Source organism: Mesocricetus auratus, unplaced genomic scaffold (assembly GCF_017639785.1).
Source record: "Mesocricetus auratus isolate SY011 unplaced genomic scaffold, BCM_Maur_2.0 Super-Scaffold_100007, whole genome shotgun sequence".
Classification (NCBI taxonomy): Eukaryota; Metazoa; Chordata; class Mammalia; order Rodentia; family Cricetidae; genus Mesocricetus; species Mesocricetus auratus.
Window position 1 is genome coordinate 83,957,541 of NW_024429191.1, and position 21,946 is coordinate 83,979,486.

The 21,946-nt window shown below is 47.3% G+C and overlaps 1 protein-coding gene across 3 annotated transcripts in view; it reads right to left on the reverse strand.

Annotated features, from left to right (window-relative positions):
* The window catches only part of Tex2 (testis expressed 2), a 100,672-nt gene that overhangs the window by 70,876 nt on the left and 7,850 nt on the right, over positions 1-21,946 (reverse strand). Inside the window, exon 1 of one of the 3 annotated variants that reach the window (XM_021227143.2) lies at positions 14,341-14,506. The exons of the other annotated variants lie outside the window; for them this stretch is intronic. The gene's annotated coding sequence lies outside the window, so the exon portion shown is untranslated. Of the gene's footprint in view, positions 1-14,340; positions 14,507-21,946 lie in introns of those variants that run through there. 3 annotated transcript variants of the gene reach the window in all.

The following is a 21,946-nucleotide window of genomic DNA, read 5'->3' on the forward strand; positions in this document are numbered from 1 at the left end:
AGAGGCAGAAGTGTTAAAACTTCAAGGTCTGCCCAAGACTGTATCCAAAAAAAACAAAACATGAAAAACCAAAAGACAAGGATTTGGATGATTTGGGCAACCTTTGTATCTTTATTCTGAATAAACAGGTATATAGTTTCTACTAAGCCCTTAAATTTTTAAAATATTTTATGTGTATTGGTATTTTGCCTGCATGTATGTATACGTACCATGTATGTGCCTGATGCCCAAGGAGATCAGAAGAGGGCATCAGATCCCCTGTACCAGAAGTTACAGGCAGTCATAAACCACCAGTAGGTGTTAAGAACCCTGTATGTTCTTTTTTCCTTCTATTTTGGTTATTTGAGACAGGGTTTCTCTGTGTAGCTCTGTAGACCAGGCTGGCCTCCCAAGTGCTGGGATTAAAGGCGTGTGCCACCAACGCCCAGCTCCCTGTATGTTCTTAACTATCAAGCCACCTCTCTGGTCTCTCCAGTCTCTAGTCTGAAAATTTCCTGGCTCTCCTGAGTTTCTTTGTAGATAAGGTTAGAGGCACAATCCCAGGTGGTCTCCATATATTACACAACTGAACATTTCTTGTGACAAATTTCTATTACATTTATGTATTCAAAGTTGGAGAGGCACACCTGCCATGGCACATTGTTATGTGGCTTTAAGGGACAACTTTCAGGAGTCAGTTCTCTCCTCCAATCAAGTGGGTCCTGGAGAGTGAAGGCACAGTGTCAAACATCTTTACATGATGAGCCATTTTTTAAAAAGATTTATTTATTTATTATGTATACAGTGTTTGGCCTGTATGTATGCCTGCGGGCTGGAAGAAGGCACCATATCTCATTATGGAAGGTTGTGAGCCACCATGTGATTGTTGGAAATTGAACCCGGGACTCTGGACTGCTGAGCCATCTTTCCAGATCCCCATGATAAGCCATCCTGACAACACTCTGTCCATTACTATTTTATGTGTATGGTGGGTGTTTTGCTGCATCTATGTCCATGCACTGTGCCTGTGGAGGTCATAAGAGAAAATTGAATCCCTCGGAACTGGAGTTACTATAGGTGGATGTGAGCCACCATGTGGGTGCTGGGAATTGAACCTGGATCTCTGGAAAAATCATCCAGTGTTCTTAGAGCTGAGCCAGTTCTCCAGCACTGACCACTAGTTTATTAATCACAGTTTTCAAAGGAAAACTGGGTAAATGATTTACCAAAACATCCTTGGAAACATCTCTAGCACGTGGATGGCTTAGGCATCCTTTCCCATATCAGGGATCATCATGATTGATGAATGAAAACTAGAAGACACATGACGTGAAAGAAAACTTTCCAGAAGTCACAAACCTATGTGTCTAGAAACATATACAGACACATGCATACATGTGTGTGCACTATATGTACATGCTCCACAATAGAATTGAGGTTCACTAGTCCAAAAAATATGCAACATTAGGAACATATGCATTTACTACAGAGAGGTGATGGGGCAGGGAGGGATAGGGAGGGACAGAGATAAAGAGAATAGGTAAAGTGGACTGGGAACTCAGCAACAGGTACAGTATCAGCCATTCTTGCACACCTGTAACTGGTGAATCCAGTCCACAGCTACCACTTCAAAAACACTCACTCCATGCCAGGCTCTTGTTCTGCGAGCCACATTTCCTCATGGTCAGTCAATCAACTCCTTCAGATACTTCAAATGAGGAATGAGAAGTGGGCTGTCCTGGCCATGACCATATGGCACAATACGTGCTCTGATCTCTACTATGCTGGTCTTGCACTGTCTGCAGAGTGGGCCCTGTGAGGCTCTACCACGCCCATTCCTGAAGGTCTACCCCAGCCTTATTTCAAAGGCTGGACGCAAGGCAGAAGACAGGAGTGAGGGACAGCAAAGAAAAGCAGGTGGATTGACAAGGAAACCTGGACGCGTACAAGGAGAAGAGCAGAGCTGCTTCTTGGCAGATCAGAGGAAATTAAGTACAAGGAGATTTCATAACCAGAAATATGAGTACATGGCATGGAAGCAGACGGTCTGATCTAATTCTGGAAGTGCTGGAAGCCTGATGGCTGCACTGGACGCCACTGATGTTTCACAGAAATGGGCATTGTGAAATTGTGATCGAGGTCTCTCTGTTCACAGGCCCAAGCTAACAATAATGGCCTGCCTTCCCAGACAGGCGATGCTGAGTGTGTTGTTGGGTTACTCCTTCTAGCTTCTGTAAATCCCTGGAAAGGGCTGTCTGCCAAACAGACTCAGGCTCCCTGCACATCCACATGCAATCAGGACCATTAAACAGCACTCAGAAAACTCCATACCCCAAATCACCCTCCATAGTACAGCTGACAACTAAGGATAATTGAGCATGTGTTCAGGGCAGCCTGGCTGAGTCTACACTGAGAACGCCAGTGGAAGAAGCTTGCCCCTTAGACTGTAGAAAGAATGGGACAGAGTTCCACTAACCGTAAAGTGCAAGAATGTTACAGTTAACTACACGTGTGTGTGTGTGTGTGTGTGTGTGTGTGTAGACAGAGTCTTACTGTATAGTCATGGCTAACTGGAACTCACTATATAGCCTAGGCTGGCCTAACCCTATAGAACTCCACCTGTCTCTGTCTCCTGAGAGCTGGGATTTAAAGGTATACAGGGTACCACATCCAGCTTCGACTTGTATCTTAACAACAGAGAAAAATACAATCTCTAAGAAACAGTACTTGTCCTCGAAGACCTATCAATTGGTCAGTTGTTATATTTAAAGAAAAATTAGATATTTTCCCCTGAGAAAATATAAGGTATATAGTTTTATTTTTCTCCAAAAACTTTATGAGGAGATGGTTCAGCCATTAAGAGCAATTGTTGCTCTTACAGAGGACCAGAGTTCAGCTCCCAGCACCCACATGGAACAGCTCACAACCTCATGTATATAACTCTACCTCCAGGGAGAGTCAATGGCCTTTTCTGGCTTCTTCAGGCACCCCACACATATCTCTCTCTCTCTCTCTCTCTCTCTCTCTCTCTCTCTCTCTCTCTCTCTCTCTCTCTCTCATCTATCTATCTATATATGTATATATATATATCTTTCTCTCTCTCACACACACATAAGCTCTTGTACACAAAAATATTAATAATTCATAATAATTAGTCTTAAAAAAACAACACCTTGGGGTGGTAAGATGACTCAGAAGACCCGTGCTAGACAATTTACAATCTCATGTAACTCTAGCTCCAGAGGATCTGATGCCTCTAGTTTGTTCAGACACCTGAACTCACAAGCACAAGCACACATGCACACACACACACACAATTAAAAATATATCTTGCCTGGCGGTGGTGGCGCACGCCTTTAATCCCAGCACTCAGGAGGCAGAGGCAGGCGGATCTCTGTGAGTTCCAGGCCAGGCTGGACCGACAACCTCCAAAACAATACAGAGAAATCCTGCCTCGTAAAAACAAACAAACAAAAAAATCTTAAGGGGGCTGGAGAGATGGCTCAGAGGATAAGATCATTGGCTGCTCTTCCAGAGGTCCTGAGTTCAATTCCCAGCAACCACATGGTGGCTCACAACCATCTACAATTCAGTCTGGTGCCCTCTTCTGGTATGTAGGCAGAACATTGTATATGTAATAAATAAATAAATCGTTAACAAAAAAAATATATCTTTAAGCCAGGTGGTGGTGCACACTTTAAATCCCAGCCCTTAGAAGGCAGAGGCAGGTGGATTTCTATGACTTCAAGGCCAGCCAGGTCTACAGGTTCCAGAACAGCCAGGGCTACACACACACACACACACACACACACACACACACACACACACACACACACACACACACACACACAATTTATGGGAGTCTCTTTAATTTCTCTGGTGAAGACCACCACTCCATACTATAGCATGTGACCTTATCAACTCAAGCAGAGAGCAGCATCAAACATACCTGTAACCCCAACACTTGGGAGGCAAGACAGCAGGATCACCACAAGGTGGAGGAGATAAGTCCAGCTGCACGGTAAATTTAAGGCTGGTCTGGGGTATCATAGCAAGACCCAGACTCCAAATACAATCAGGACACAGAGGGTGGAGTGGGACTACCTCAATTTATCCAAGTCACAGTCATGACGTATGGAGATGCATCAGAGAGCTCGAAACCACAACAACCTCTTAGGAGGCCCAGCCGAGTTCTGCTGTGAGCACTGTTTCTCTGAAGCCCTGTAACTACCTATCTACCTGTTCCAAGACACCTTAACTTAGGTCTGAAGAGATGGCTCAGTGGTTAAGAGCTGTGTTGCTCTCACAGAGTACCTGGGTTTGGTTTGTCATTATTTCCACATTTTAGAAAGAGACATTTAGATAAAGACAAATTGGTTCTGGCAATTTACCAAGGGAGCAAAGTCATCGACTAGCAGAGCCAGGACTCATACTGCAGATCACACTCTTACTACTGTGTGTGCCGCCTTGCTCAGCTGCCTCCATCCACAAAGCGATCTGGAGCCAGTAGGAGTTTTCTACGGTACTCCGTGTTTTAAGAGACCCAGTCAACAACTATCAAGCACACTGCTGGGAAAACAGAGACTTTACCCTATCTACCTGGGTGGAAGCATCGATTCTGAGAGACTGTGGGTCTGGAGACTGGGAGATGGCTCAATGGTTAAGAGCCTTGTTGTTCTTGCAGAAGACCTGAGTTTGGTTACAACACCTACACAGTGGCTCACAACCACCTGCTACTCCAGCTCACTCCGGGGGTTCCAATGCCCTCTCCAGACCTCTGTGGGCATCAAGCACGCAACATGGTACCATACATACACGCATACATAGATATAAAGGAATCTTTAAAGAGAAAACATAAGAGGAAGGAAGGAAGGATAGGAGGGAAGGAGAGAAGAGGAGATGGGAAGAGGGAAGCAGCTTGGAGACAGCACAGGAAGGCACAGGCAGAAGCTGCAACAAAGCTATCAACGCCACCGCCTCCATTATCACAGCTCCAGGAAACCTGTCTGGGGTAAAGAGCAGCCGCTAAGGACACATGCAGCACATCGTGAATGCTTCTTACCATTTAATAAACCACAAATTACAACATGAAGAAACTCAGTTCTTCTCCCAAGTACTATTCATCTGTCCTGCCCTCTATACTCATCGCTATGTATATAAATAAGTAAACATTCGTGTATGTTTTTTTGTTTGAGACAATCTTACCAGGTAGCCTAAGTAGACCTCAATTCAAAATCCTCTTGTCTCAACCTCCCTGTAAATAAGTGTTCTATTGCATGTACTGACCATACAATGACCGCAACATAGCACATCCCTCCTCATAGCATGAGAACTTTTTTCCGTCCTGAGGGGAGTGGGTGACAATAATAATAGGCTGAATGTGGTAGTTTGAATGTAATTGGTCCCCATAATCTCATAGGGAGTGGTACTATTAGGAGGTGTGGCCTTGTTGGAGGAAGTGTGTCAGTGGGGGGGGGGGGACTTTGAGGTTTCTTATACTCAGGACACTGCCCGGTGTCTCAGCTGACCTCCCGTGGCCTGCATATATCAAGATGTAGCCAGCACCACACACGCCTGCATGCCACCATGAGTTTCTGAAACTATAAGCGAACCACCCCAATTAAATGTTTTCCTTGTAAGTGTTGCTGTGGCCATGGTATCTCTTCAAAGCAACAGAAACCTAAGACACTGAGACTTCTGAGAAGTTCCATGTTATCTGGTAGCTTTGTTCATGACTCAATTTTCCTTTTCTCTCCCTCTCCCTCTCTTGTTCTTTTTTGGTTTATCAAGACAGGGTTTCTCTGTAGCTTTAGAGCCTGTCCTGGAACTCACTCTATAGACCAAGTTGGCCTCAAACTCACAGAGATCCGCCTGCCTCTGCCTCCCCGAGCACTGGGATTAAAGGCGTTCACACTACTACTGCCCAGCTCAATCTTCCTTTTCACACTGTCCAGAGCAGTATAAGATTTTCCCTTATGCAAAGTATGCCATGAATCAATCTAAATGGCTCAGGGCACTACCAAATAAGAACTGAGTTAAAAAATAACACCTAGCTAAAATCAAACTCTTATTCCTCTCAAATAGTCCATAAACAAGGATTTGGTATCAGCTGTGGATCTAAGGGTGTCTTCATTTTACAATTTTCTCACTGCTAGGAGTCTGTTTGCAAAAATATTTTGATGTCAGGCAAATCCTTCTAGCTCTGAGAGCAGAGACAAGATGTTAAGTACTGGGCTTATCCTTCCTCACAGCCCTCAAAACACAACAGCACCAAGCCTGGCCTGGGGAGGCTAGAAGAAGGGAGTGATCCAATAATCGATGACAAAGCCAGGGCCCCGGCAGGTTAAGGGAACACAGCCAGCAGGAGTCAAATCGGTTTTCAGATTAATCACTGAAAGGTCTCCTAAGCAACAGAGCACTGGGCTGACATCTCTATATGAGTGGAAGGCCTCACTGATGGTGGCGTGGGAGAACAGGAAATGAGCAAGGACCCAGGGTGGAACCACAGCCGCTGGAGAACCAAAGGAGCCAAGTGCTATGGCACAGAAGGCCAGGGGCGGGGCCACACTGAAGGAACCGAGGCTGGAAGACTGTATGTAACCTGCATGCATGTGTGGAGGTGACCAGACGTGAGCTCCAAACTCCTCACTAGGCACAGGGATCAGCCAACCTCTTACAAACTTAGTATGAGGGCCTGGCAGCCTGGACCAGGCATGACCATGTGGACAAAAGAAGGGATTTGAGTCAGGAGACGTTGGTTGCCACTCTGGAGGGCTAGATGGAGACTGGGCACTGGGATCAAAAGCTGGAAGGACGGGTCCCAGAATAAGATGGCGGTCTGTGAGGTTTAAGAAGAATACAGCAGGTTCAGTCTGAGACATCTTGGAGGCTGAGACTGTTGGTGACCTTGTCATGTGGGTATGGATGCTCAAGGTTCTGATTCAGTAACTGATATTACCACGGAGAAAAGTGGCTCCTGGAGCCCTAAACTAACGAAAGAGTCCAGACCCCATGCTGAATAATGAGGTGCTTCCTGAAGTCATGAACCTGAATGACAGGGCAAGCAGGGCGTGCGCGCGCACGGACACACACACACACACACACACACACACACACACACACACACACACACACCATCACTTTGGAGACATCTGCCAGAGTTTGACTTCAGAAAATATATCTCTCCAGAGAAAGTTAATTCTGTTTAATCTTGATGATAAAATTATTTAAATCCTGGCACCCTAATTGAATCTCACCAACAAACAAGAAACTTGGAAATGGAGGAAGGAAAAGAATTGTTCTTTGGAATGAGCAGCACTAGGAAATAACACTAACTCATTCAACCAAACTTTTCATTAAAGCAGGGAACTTCCACTGAAGATTCATATCCCAACGCTTCACTCGTTCATCTTCATGGTCCAATGAGACAAGCTCACACTTCCCAAAGGAAAACAAGGTGAAGAAACTGCATGATTTACCTGGCGTCACAGCCAGCGCCAGAGGACAGGGAAGCCACATGGGTCTGAGAATCCCTTCCCCAGAGCCAGAGACCAGGAAAGGCCAGCACCTGTGTTTGCCATGCCCTGCCAGGGAGGCCAAACGCTGGCCTGCTTACTTGAAAAGTCTTTAGCCTATAGTTTCTTTACAAAATGTATTTTTATTTTTAATTATTCATTCGCACGTAATGCTGTGACCAGAGGACAGAAGGCATCAGATTCTCTGGAGCTGGAGGTACAGGTCAGTGTGTGCCAGCCAATGTGGGTGCTGGGACCCACACTCAGGTGCTTCCCAAGAGCAGTTTGTGTTCTTAGCTTCTAAGTCATCTCGCCAGCCTATGCTCCAGCTTCTGAAGAGATTCACCTATTCAGTTCAACATATGATCATTACCCCAAAGCTTTGTTACTTATAGAATTTGGATCAAAATGTAAACTCAAGTGGGGAAAAAATTACCAAATGTTTGTTTTCTACCAAATGCCTACGGCAAGTTTCCAACTCAAACCCACTGAAACAATGGTAAACAAGCAAGCTCCCTTCAATTCCCAAAACAATTTTCCAAACTCAGCTTATGTGTAAGCCAGACTCACAACGCATTCTCCTCAAGAAATAACGCAGCAAGGTAAAGTCCTTGCCAGGCAGAGCAGGTTAACAGCTCAAACTGTCAACTAAGGATTCTATGTGTGCTCGAAGGAAACATTATGCAGTCCTTACAGATGGCACACTTCTGTGCCCTACACAGAAACAGGGGAAACAATGAGATCATGACAAAGTGGGAGCAGGAGAGACACGGGACATGACAACAGGGACATAGTAACCAGTCAGTATGTGGAAGACACAGTGTTTAAAGCCTGATAAGCCACAGAAATAGAGGCACACTGGTCCTCCATGGTTGTGTTGTGTGACATTTTTTTGTTTTGCTTTGAGACAGTCTTGGTGAACCTGGTACTCATTACTGTAGCCTAGGAAGGTTCTAAACAGGTGGCAACCCTCTTATCTCAGCCTCTTGAGTGCTAAGATTAAGGCATGCACCATCACACCCAACTAGTCCATCTTTTCTAGGGACATATGTGTGTGTGAGTGTGTGCAGTAAATGCTTCAAAGCCTATTTATTAACTTTATAGGTACCTGAGATAATTAATGGCACTTGCCCACCCATGACCCAGCACCCTTCCCAGCTCAGAATTGGCAAAGGTGACAGAGGGGGTGCTAATGTGCAAGGGGGTGGCCTGGGAGTCACAGAGGCCAGGGCCAGGTGGCTTGAGCTGGTCAGAGAGTGTCTGACACAGTGGAAAGACACAAGCTCCAGTTTCACTCAGTGCCAACCCTAGCTCTGCCCCTCTCCAGCTGTGTCCTCGTGCAAGTTACAAGATCTTCCTGAGTTTCCTTCCATGGCCCACTGCAAAGCGGAGCGTGTGGGCGGAAGGGCTCCCACGAAAGCCGCGGCCGTGGGTTTCTCTTTGCATGGCTAGTCCCTGTCTGGTTTAGTCTCAGCTTCTGCTCTGCGAAGGAGAGCTGGTGTGGAGCAGAGCAAGCAGAGACAGTAATGGCAGGGTGCTGGGGGATTCCAGGAAGACTGGTGCCCACCAGCCTGACAATTCCAGCTCTAAACCAATTTTGCCTATTAATGGGCCCCAAGACCTGTGGGGGTGACCAAAAGGTCACATACGTGGGAAAATGCTTCAGCCACAGTCAGTACGGAACTGCTTCATAAAAGACAGGTGTCATGTTTGCGACCCAGTGCTTTAAAACATTCAGAAGAGCTTCAGGCCAGCAGCTACATCCGGATCCTGTGCCTGGTCCCTATGGCTCAGGTCACCTGGACTCAGAGTGCTGGGCCCACTCCAGGGAAAGCATTCTTTGTGGGGTGACTACTGAGGGGCTGGTGTGCTAACATCTGGGCTCAGAGATATCAGCCTAGCTCAAAAGCCAACCGAAGCGCAAGGGGCTGCTTGCTTCTGCCTTGAGTCAGGGCCAGGCAGCCAGCAGGGTGGCCGCAACTCCATCTCTCCTCCATTCTTGCCACAGGAAACTGACGAGGGGGAAAAAAAGAAAAGACTGGATCACCCTCTCAATTGGAAAAAAAAGTCTTTCAAATGAATCTGCCATCAGCTGCAAAGGAGACCCATGGAATTCTAACACCCAGAGAGGGTTACTGCCAAGTCTGTTGGAGTTAACAGTGGTCCCTACTCAGGGGCTGCCTCCTTCAAAGACCTTCCAGACTGCCTTACTCTGAAAGAGCAGCCTCCCTGTTCTCTACACTACTTTCTGAGGAAACTGTGCTAGCTGGCATCATGTCATATGCCTATCTATCACCTGTTACCTGTCGCCTCACAAAAATCTATCCCTAAGAAAAGGGGAGGGGTCGCTGAGATGGTTCAGCAAGTCAAGGTGCTCGATGGCAAACACAACAACCAGAGTTCCATCCCTGGGACCCACATGGTGGCAGCAGAAAACCAACTCCTACAAGTTATCCTGTGACCAACACACACACACACACACACACACACACACACACACACACACACACACACACACACACACACACATGAGCCCACTCCAAGCTACACGAGACTGTTCTGGTGCAAAATGAGGGAGGGAGGGAGGGAGGGAGGGAGGGAGGGAGGGAGGGAGGGAGGGAGGGAGGGAGAGAAGGGGAGGGAAAAGGAAGCCCCTAAATAAACAGTTCAGTGCATCTCAGCAAATGAGTGTGGGGTGGATACTGTTCAGAAGGTAACACCACCGTCGCTATGACAAAGTGAATCGGAACTTACGCCCCACCCAACTCTAGAGGACCAAGAGAAGCAGAGAAACACCATGAAAACGTTGTCCTGTAACGATACATTCCTTTCAGGACACTGTACTTCCAACACAGCAGTAAAGCAAAGGCCTCTCCCAAGAAAGGGAGGGCAACCTGGGTGGTGGCCACATTTCAGACTTCGGCCTGAAAAACAAAGCTGCCTCTGCAGACAGCTACCTACCAGGGTCCCCAAGGAATCCGGGGCCAAGACCTGTGGGGCCTGGATTTCGTGTGTGCCAGTCACTCACTCCTAGCTGGAAGCCCATCGTAAGGTGAACAGAGGACTAGAACACAGGGTGCACAGCTAACACTTTGCAGTTTTCATAAAACACTGTTTTTTTGAGGCCGGGTCTCATATAGCCCAGGCTGGCCTCAAACTTGCTATTTATTGGAAGATGACATTGAACTCATGACCCTCCTACCTCTCTATTAAGTGCTCTGACTATAGGCTTGTGCTTACTACACCTGGTTTATATTTACCGTGCTGGGAATTGAACCTAGGGCTTGATGCATGGTAGGCTGAGCACTATGCCAACAGGGCTACGTCCCAAGTCCTGCCCTGCTCCCCTCCCCCCACAACTTTTGAATCAAGGCCTGCTGGGTAGCTCATGTGCCCTCATGCCGAGCTACAACACATTTTATTCTCAAATCGATTTCTGAAATTATGCTCTTCACAGTAATAGCATGCAATGACTCCTCCATAACTAATAGAAAACGCGATTTCTCTGACAACTTAGTTTTGGGGCTAGCACTCACAAGTCAAGGAATGCAACATCTTCCCCAACCAGAAGAGAAATAAGCATAGGAGCAACTGAGGAGTGAGTGCAGAGGTTTTACTGTTTCGAACACATAACCTAAAACCACCCTCAGACAAAATGTCTTCTTCAAAATAATCCTTACAGGGAACAGTGAGCCCTGGGTCCTGGGAGAGTGGAGAGATCCGCTTCCTAGAAGTTTTTCTGTAGACTGCACAGCTCTCGCAAAATGATGCCTGGCTGCAGGTCCAATGGCCCGTCCAATGACCCATGAGGACAATGCCAAATGAATGCTCTGCCCTCCAATGAAAACTGCAATCTGCTAACAGAAAACTGCCTTCTTCTCTTCAGACTTCCTGTCATTTTCTATCAGTTGTTTGGAACATCTAAATACACACAAAACTTGGCCTGTGCACACATGGGGGACACATGTCCCAAATGGGTCAGTGTCCCCAGAGAAGCCAGCTTCTAAAAGAAATAAAAAAGATTTGATTTTTATGTATGCTAAGGTGCACATGTGTGATGTAAGCTTCGGGCCAATTCTCCTGTCCCTGCTTCCTATGTTGCCATGGGTGCTAGGGCTGGGACTACAGATGTGAGCCACCACATCCATCTTTTGACTGGGGTTCCAAGAATTGAATTAGGGTGGTCAGTAGTATGTGACAAATGCTTTTACCTGCTAAACCATCTTGCCCACCTAGAAGCTAACATTCTTTAAAAGGGTACCTGTTATGGCTTGAATATGAAGAAGTTTCCCAAAGCGCTCATGTGTTAAAGGTTTGGATCCAAATGCAGCAGCATTGAGAGGTGTGGCCTTGAGAAGTGACTGGATCATGAGGGCGCCTATGTCATGAACAGAGTAATCCTTGACAGATGCACAGTTCAACAGGCCAGATACGAAGTTGCACATCTATAATCCCTGCACTGGGGAGGTTATAACAGAAGGACTGTGATTTTTGTGGCTAGCCTGGGTTACATAGTGAGTTCTAGGTAGGTCTAGGATACAAATTGAGATCTGTTGTTTAAAAAGGCAAGGGGTGGTGGTGGTGGTGGTGGTGGTGGTGGTGGTGGCACACGCCTTTAATCCCAGCACTTGGGAGGCAGAGGCAGGCGGATCTCTGTGAGTTCGAGGCCAGCCTGGTCTACAGAGTGAGTTCCAGGACAGCCTGCAAAACAATGCAGAGAAACCCTGTCTCGAGAAACCAAAAAAAAAAAAAAAAAAAAAAAAAAAAGCTACACAGAGAAACCCTGTCTTGAAAAACAAAACAAAGCAAGGGACTGAAGAGCTGGGTCAGCAGTTAAGAGCACTAGCTGCTCTTCCAGAGGAACTGGATTCAATTCCCAGCACCCACATGGCAGCTCACAACCATCTGTAATTCCAGTTCAAGGGGATCTGACATTCTCTTCCAAAGCCTTTCCAGGCACCATGCGGTATGCAGACATACACATGCAGATAAAACACCCATACATATAAAAAAAAACTCTCTCTCTCTCTCTCTCTCTCTCTCTCTCTCTCTCTCTCTCTCTCTCTCTCTCTCTCTCACACACACACACACACACACACACAACCTTCTACCCTACCCCCCCCCCATCAATCGAGCAAGCAGTCTCCTGGTCTGCCGCTGCCGCTGTAATGTCTGCCTCACAAAGGGAATTGGCCAACCTTGGACTCAAACTCTGAAACTGTGAGCAAAAATAACCTTCTCTCCTCTGAGCGTCTTCCTCCAGCATTTTGTCACAGTGATTAACATAGCAGCAGAATTTTAAACTGGGCTACTTCAGGAACCCAGGTTTCTCTCAGAGCTGCCTCCAATGAGCAAGGTTCCTAGCAAGTCTGGAATCAGAACTGTCTCTCAGGAGAACCACTAAGCAGCCAAGCCAGCAGCTCACACCATAATTTGTGGGTGCAGAGCTCTCCAGTTTCAGGGTGCCCAATACAAGGACCTCTCAGCTTCAGTCCCTGCAGCTAGACAGAAAGCAGGTGGGCGAGGTCTTCGCTAGGAATCTGATCTTGGGTTTGTTTGTATCTGTGCACTGGTGCACAAAGACCTTTAACCCCCCCCCCATATATCATTTTATCCGGTTCCCATCAAATGTCAAATCTGTGTTGAGTTTCAACGCTTCATAAGAGGAAGGCACATCTCCATGGAAGCTTCCCTCCCAGGCAGGTTTCCCCAGCCACTTAGTAGCTCTACATCAAAGGTTAACGGTTTCCTCACTGTTCTCCTGACCCTCAGCACACCAGATCTTAGTGTAAAAGGTTTAATATGCTCAAAGAGCATATGTAGTCTCCCTCTCAGTTTTTTGATTTTTTGTTTTGTTTTTCCTCAAGACAGGGTTTCTCTGTGTAGCTTTGTAGACCTGGCTGGTCTCAAACTCACAGAGATCCGCCTGCCTCTGCCTCCCAAGGGCTGGGATTAAAGGCGTGTGCCACCAGTTTTTAATTTTACTTTTTATTTTTGTCTTGATAAGTTCTTATGCTCTACTTTTTCATTCATGACAATCTAAACATCCCGGCACTGGTAGGCTGAGGCAGGACGATAATTGCAAGTTCAAGGCCAGCCAGGAATAAGTACCAAGCTCCTGTCTCAAAAGAAAAACGCAATTATTCATATAAATTACATGACTTTTCTACTTCCCCCAGAGATGGCTGGGGCCTACTGTGATCACCCCATTTTCTAAAACCCAGAAGAAAATGACTGGTGATTCTAACAATCTCACTTCCATTACAAGTCTACCCAGTTACCAATCTTCTTTTCACAAACGTGGCAATTTGGGCAATTTGGAGACTTCTTCCCCGAGTGGCTAAAGACACAATAACTGGGAGCTGAGAACTGAGGGCTTGCTGTGTTCTCCTGGCAGACAACCTTCTGCCACTTTTTCTAACCCAAAACGTACCATTCTATTTGGAAAATAGCCCCATTTAGGAAAAGATAGTTTTGCACTATTATTTCCAAGATGACTAGATGTGCAAAAGGAGAAGTTACAATCTGCTGAGAAAATTGCAAAATAATTTCTAACTCTATTTGCTGTAATTTGACAATTCCTTTAAAAGTCTACAAAATGAATGATTGTGAGCTGTCTCAAACTCATTATCCTAATTGGAATCCTCTTCAAGTCACACAAAAGCACATACAGTACAGATGCCCTTCCTAGTAAATAGTGGAACCGTATGCCCATAAAGTCCAAGTCACCAAGTAAATGAAGAGTTTAGTCTCAAAATACCTTCCGTATCTACTATAGCATATGTGTCAAAGGTCTGGAAATCTGCACGTGCTGACACACCTACAGATTAAGTGACGGACCACCCACCTTCAGCAGAGTCCGAGTCATCCAGTTGGTTTTCACTGTCAACCTTTTGTTTCCCACATGTTACTGCTGCTCGTGAGAGCCCTGGGCAGGATGGCTTGTGGCTATGTCTCAGTGGCTCAGAAGGCTGAGGTGGGAGAACTTCTTGGCTCCAGAAGTGCAAGGCTACTCTGGAAGCAACTTACTGAGACAGTGATACGAGAGAAGGCAGGAGAGACAGCTCAGCTGTTAAGAGTGCTTGCTGTTCTTACTGAGGACCCAGGTTCAATTTCCAGCACCCACTCGGCAGCTCACAACTGCCTGTAGCTTCCATTCTAGGGGAACCAGAGTCATCCTCTGACCTCCGTGGGCCACATGGGGGATGCAGTGCACATACATACAGACAAAACATTCATACAGGTAAGATATAAAATGAGGGGGGGAGTGGAAAAGAAAAAAAAGGAAAACAAGACAAACAGAAAGCACCAGACCAGCCGGGCGGTGGTGGCGCACGTCTTTAATCCCAGCACTCTGGAGGCAGAGGCAGGCAGATGTCTGAGGCCAATCAAGTTTACAGAGTGAGTTCCAGGACAGACAGGGCTACACAAAGAAACCCTGTTTGGAAACCCTACCCTCTAAAAAAAAAAGAAAAAAAAGAAAGCACTAGACCATTCACTATTCTGTAGTCACAGGACACAACCTAAACATTTGGCCTGACCTGGATATTTTGGAAACCTCTCATTAAAAGAAGTTTGTGTAGCAGAGATGCAAGCCAGCTGGATGAGACGGAAGATGTCAAACCAAGGAGAGCCAGCTGAAGGCTTACGAGTGCAGAGGAAGTCATCTGCACCTGGACAATTAAAGGCCAAGCCCCACTCCCTCTGTATTTAAAATCCACAGCGCTGACTCTTCATTAATTTTAGATGAGTCTCACGGAGGGTTTTCTGTAATTACCAACAGCTTGCATTGTCAGTGCATGAGATGGCTCTATCAATGAAGAGATCCAGTTTCTTAAGCAGTGCCTCCCAGATATTATGCCCACCCATGTGAGCTGAGGACTCCTCAGAAGTAGTAAGAACGGAGCGCTTTCTCCCTTAAGAGCCAGGTTTCTGACTCCCAGACCACTGGGGGTGGGGGGGACGGAACGGAACCAGCAAAAGCAGATGATCCGACTTAAATCTCTGGGGCTAGCAATGTAACTCAGTGGTAGAGCTCTTGCCTCGCTTGCCGGGCACAAACCTGCCCTAGATTTACTCCTCGGCACTGCAATGTTCAGGGAATGAAGGAGGCTAGCTCCGGTGACAGGGTTCTGCTACAATAATGTCACCTACTATCAGCTTTAGCACATATATGGTGGTACCTCTAGAAGAATGGTCTTTCTGAAAGCAACAATTTCTGTCTTTACTGCCTCTGGCAAAACTGGAAAGGGGAAATAAGACACAGCACACACTAGTGAGCAGAGCTCACCATCACACCACACCAGCTGCACAAGCTTGAGTTCTAGGCCAGCTGGGGGCTGCCACAGCAGGGTGGCTGCACTCAGAACAGGAAAGGGCAAGCTGAAGCCAAAGCTTTCAGGGAGGAGTAGTTGCCACAGGCCAGAGCCACACTTCTAGGAGGACCAGACTTCCTGGTCCTGTGTGACCCAGGCAGGGATTACACCCAACAGAAAAGCCGTGGGCAGAGTGATTCAGAGTGAAGAAGAAAAGAGAAGACAGAGGAAGAGGAGAAGGAATAAGAGAGAACCCCAAGAAAAACAGAGAAGCTCCACAAAAAGTCAGACAATCTCTCTTGTCTCAAGAAACTAAGGAAACCAAGAAAGAGAAAATGCCCTGGGGTTCTGAGAATCTGGCCGAGGCCAAGTTCACATGACACTTTCTCCACCAAGACTAGAAGGGAGCTAGCAGCCAGGGAAGAGAGATTTTGGTGTGTAGAGACAGCCTGGACGAACCTCCAGCCACAGGTACACCTAGCCTCACCCCTGCTGGGAACTGATCACTCCATTCTCACTTTAGAGATGAGAACAAGAGCTCTCACAGCTGCTATAGCTCAAGTGAAGGCTTCATGCAAGCCTGATAAACATTAAAGACCACACACACACACACACACACACACACACACACACGCACGCACGCACGCACGCACACACACACCAACTTCTCCTGGGAAGACACACTTCCCTTTTCCCTCTCTGCAGATTAAACACCTGCTGTACCTGGCATAGTGGTGTACACCTTTAACCCCAGCACGCTGGAGGCAAAAGTAGATGAATCTCTGCTAGTTCAAGGCCAGACTGGTCTACAGAGTGAATTCCAGGACAGCCGGGAGTCAGATAGCAACCATCCCACTCCCCCAAAAAACATGAGATGTAAAGAATTTGCTCCATGTTTTTTGTTGCTGTTGTTTGTTTGAAACAAGAGTCTCACTGTGTAGCCCTGGTTGGCCTGGAACTCTAGAGGAAGCTGGCCTCGAATGTTTCTGCCTCCCAAGTCACTAAATGTTTTGACTTGAGCAGGTAAGTAAAGTTCTGATGGGATCCCTTTAGGTAGTGGATATGTGGTCCTGGGAGACTGGCAAAGACACAGGGACACTGGGTGAAGTCCCCACCAGGAAAAGGACATCTTCTTGGGCTCCCCGTTGTTTCACCAGTACTTTTACTCCTGGATGGGAGAACAGCTGGTTACTACTAGACATAAAAGAAGTAACAAAAATATTGAAAATCTGAAACATACATAAATATTTTCTTAAATTTAAAAAGAAGGGCAAGGAGAAAATGGAGGAAAACCCAGTATACTCCTAAACTCCTAAAACAGAAACATGAGATTAAAAATACATTCTCTCTCCTCAGCACTAACCAATCCATAGGGTGCCTACTGCATGTTCACTGCCAATGGAGGGCAAGGCTGGGGCACCCACTACAGCACTGAGGGCATGCCCAGAGTGAGCAGGCTGCCACCCCAGAACAGGAGACTGGAGCCAATGTCCCCTGCAGATGCCACACGCTTACAGGCCACGGCAGCTAGGTTCAGAAAGTTAAAGCTGCAAACTCTCTTCAAAGCTATGGATCAAAACAGAAAAATCCAGAAATTCAATTTTATTTTTCCAGATTAACACCCTTGCATCCTTTGGAGGGCCCTCTTGACTGTTGCCCCAGGAAAATGCTCAGCCCTGGCCTTACAGCGCTCACTGCCAACAACATCTCCGCTGCCTGATGAAGAGCTATGTGATGGGGCTTTCTCCTTCTCCAAGATTTTGGGACCACAAATCAGATCCCCTGAAATAAAATCCACTTCAGGCTATTAAGCCTCCTAGGAACGCACTCTCAATCATAGTCAAGCCTCAAGACAAAGCCAAGTCCAACAAATGAGTTTGGTCTCTCGCTCAGAGCATGATCAATACTTATTTCTGCTGGGAGTTTTAGCCTTAAAAAAAAATTAATGCTCCTGCTTTACTATTACCCTCCTGTCAGGATGGAACGGCACTCACCCTATTCCTGCAGGCTCTGGTCTACCCTGGGAAATTAAAACAAAGCAGCACCTTTCCCCTGGGCTCCCTCCTACCCTGACTTATTTTCCACTTCACTCGCACATCTGAACTTCATTGGGCAGCAGCTCCAGTCTCCCTGAGGACAGCTCCCCAGGGTCCACAGGGCAGGTGCTGGAGTCTGAGCTCTGTAGAGGGCATGAGGTAGATGGAGTCGAGAGGATACATCAATTAGCCGGTCACTGGGCAGGGACTGGCCAGCGCTTCTCCTGGTGTATGGCAATGGATGTGGAGGACTGGCAGCTGGGCTCTCCAGTTCCCTGGGGGCAGTGCAAGAGACAATGTACGTTCAGCACTGCTAAGTCCTGGGGTAGTGCAAGGGACAGTGTACGTTCAGCACTGCTAAGTCCTGGGGTAGTGCAAGGGACAGTGTACGTTCAGCACTGCTAAGTCCTGGGGTAGTGCAAGGGACAGTGTATGTTCAGCACTGCTAAGTCCTGGGTTCAGTCTTTGGACACTCCCCCGACGTGAGTCGATGTTGTGAAATGACATCCCAAAAGTCATTTCTCCCCCTTTTTGGGGGGTGGTTAAAGACATGGTTTCTCTGTGTAACAGCTTTGGCTGTCCTCAAACTCACTGCCTCCCCTGTGCTGGGATTAAAAGTAAGCACCACCACCACCTGGCCCAAGAAGTGATTTCTAACAAGCATCTGAACACAGGGCTGGTGTCCAGGTGGGCAACAGCCCACCATTTTAAATCTAAGGAAACAATGATGCAGACTAGAAGGAAATACTCAGCTGATGACGTTAGAGGTAGAGCCAGTCTGTGGTGAACGTTTGCAGTCACAGCTGACTCTCTGGACAGCTTTTCCCTCAGCCACATTGATAACTGGCCTTTTCCTATTCAGTACCATTAAGTGCAATACAAACTCTCACAGGAGAATACACTCCTGGCTTTTACCTATTTGGTATCATTAAGCACATGCACCTCTCCTCTCTGCTCCTCTCCCTCCCCCCTCTCCCCTCCCCTTTCTCCCTCCCCCTCTCCCCTCCCCTCTCTCCCTCCCTCCCCAACCTGCTCTCCACAATGTGTTCCTACAAAGTCTACCTTAGACAAACATCTGCATGCTTGATTAAGCCTGCCAGAGGGTCTGGTTTGAAACCTGCCCGTTGCTGCCTAGGTCTAGGAGACAGAGTTTCACTGGTCTATCATGTGCCAGGATATCACGTGCTCTCCTACTGAGCTTTCATCAAAATTGAAATACTTTCTATTGGTTTTCATGATCAGGCTCCACACAGAATAAATCCCACAGAGGACCCCTCCTTCCTAGTTCTGCCTCCAATGCCATTATTTGTGCTGCAAGTTTCTAGTGCAAGGCAGCCTGAGCTTCTCAACATCACACATAAGTCTGCAGGCAGCCAAGCCCTTCTCTGTGCCCGTTTCCACTTAAACGTTCCTTCCTGATCACCACTGTCATGCCAAGGCACCTCCCAAGCCACGCAGGTCCCCTTGTTTTCCTGTCTACACTTTCCTCCTACGTTCTCTTCTGTGTAATTGAAATACACAGCTTCAGACTTTTTTTTTCTTTTTCCTTTTTGGTCTTTTGAGTCAGGGTTTCTCTGCATAGCCCAGGCTGGCCTTGAACTCACAGAGATCCGCCTGCCTCTGCCTCCTGTGCTCCACCAGGCCTGGCCCTTGAGGCCTTGTTAGCCAGACTTGCAAGTCTCCCAGAATGAGATCCCTCCTGTCCTCTCCGCTAGGGATGCAGCTATGACAAAATACACCTACCCAAAAGCAAGACAGGAGAAGGCCTTACTTGGCCTGCAATCCCACATTACAGCTATCACTATGTAAGTTCAAGGCAAGAACTTGACGTCAGGCTGGCCTCCTATTCCACACAGCATCCTCCAACTAAGAATCTCACGTCACAATCAAAGCACAGCAGGAACCATGGAGGATGCTGCTGGCTGGCAGACAGACAGATATACTCAACTAGCTTTCCTATACAGTCAAAATCACTTACCTAGGTGCTGCAGCTGCCCACAGTGGGCTGGGCCCTCCTATCAATTCGCAATGGAGACAACGCCCCACAGACCATTATGATCTAGACAATTCTTCAAATGAGATTCTCTTCCAAAATATTTCTAGCTTGTGTTAAGTTAACAAAGTTAACTAAAACACTCAGTTGCCCTCCCAGCCCCCACACAAGGGAAATAAATACCTCTTCTCTGGCATCTGAGGCCCTGGTGGGAAGAGGCCCTTTCTACCAGATAGTATATCACACCAGTTTTCTCTTCTAAATCATAAAGCTGAATTCACCCACCATCTTAACCTGTTATCCTTCAATCTCCTACTCAAAACTTCAAAGTCTGGGTAAGATCAAAGAGTGTCCTCTTTCCCTGGGGCATAGGGACGGAGCTGTGGGTGCGACACAGGGCTTCGGGAGCTGGCGGCCAGGCACTCCCCCATTCATCTGAAGTGGGTCTGAGGAAGATAGCCAGTCTGTTGAGATGCACTGCCAGGGTTTGCTTACAGCTGCAGTCTCTTCAACAGGGAGGCTCCCACGAGCAGAAAGCCTCGTGTCCCCAGGAAGCAACCACAGTTCCTGCCCACAACTTCCTGGGCTCTCTTTAGTGCCCACCTGGCACAGTGTTTTAACAGTAGCAATGGCTACCAGCAAATATGTGCCAAACAGATTATCCCCCCACACAACGGCAAAGCACGGGCTCACGCAAGTGAGAGGGAGGAGAGAGAGACAAACATGAGCAGCCAAGTCCTCTGTGGAGATCTGCATTCTGACCAGAGGCCACGCGTGCGCGCGCACGAGTCACTAACCTAGAGGCCAGCTGCAGTGCCTGCTTCCGATGTCATGCGCATGAGCGAGGGAAAGTGGGGCCCTGTTCAGACAGTAACAAAGGAATAGAAAGTGTGGCCACAGAACCAACCTGTAGCTCCCTAGATGGATTGCTACAGACTCTCCCCTGCCTCTGTCTTCTCTATTCTGCCATAAAAATTACTCAACCTCCTCTGTAAACCCAAGCTTTCCGAGTATTGCCTCATGCTCCATTTTCCCATACTTCTTGGTGTACTTTGACTCAGGCAGTCTCACTCAACAAGTGCTTCAGAGTCCACCAAGGGCAGATACTGTGCTAGGTCCTCGGCATGTAATAGAGTGTCTAGAATATTATTTTAACTATGTAAAGATGTGTTACATTTGTTTATGCTGTAGAATATTCCTTTAACCATGTAAAGGTATGTTACACTTGATTTTGCTGCATGTGTTTAATTATGTAAAGATGTATTGCATTTGTTTCATCTTGCTGCCTAAAGCACCTGATTGGTCTAGTAAAAGAGCTGACTGGCCAATCTAGGCAGGAGACAACTTATGGGAATTGGCTCTTTCCTCCCACCATGTTAGGCCTGGGAATCGAACTCAGGTCCTCAGACTTGACTTTCTGAGCTGTCCCATCAGCCTGTGTGGCTTTTAAGAAAGCCTACTCCGCTGTGTGCAGTAAACAGACTGGAAAGAGTATAGGAGCCGTGGGCAGTCAGTGTAGTCTTTGCAGTCTTTTGAGCAAAAAGAGCCACGAAGTCAGAGAAGAGGATGGCCCAAGAGATTCCAACATCAGCAGGACACAGCAAGGCAGTGGTGAAGCAGAGAGGAAAGAGCCCAACAGAAATGCAGCCGCCCCTGCAGAAATCACTGTGCATGCAAGCCCTGCAGCTCGTTAGCACACCTCCCTGACACCTGCTTTTCAGACTGTCTACACAAACTTAAGGTCAATCTCCCAGTCACTGAAACTGCCCTCCATGTTAAATGTTTATCAACAAACCATCTCACTGTGCCCTGGGATAAAGAGGTGCCCAGAAGGGGGGTGGGGAACTAGGTCAGTGGTAGAGAGTTTGCGCAAGGCCCGGGTTCAGTTCGCAGCAGCAGCAGCAGCAGCAGCAGCAGCAGGAGGAGGAGGAGTGGTGCCCAGACATCCTGTGCCCTCTGCAGCTGTCACTCCCAGACCCTGGGTGTCACCTTGGAGCAGTCTCTAAGTCTCACAGTAGTGTACACAACTCCCACGGCCAGCCAGCTGGGATCATCCTGCTGTCTGAAGCCTTCAGATAAACCACTTCCCTGGCCTCAACCCCTCAGTGC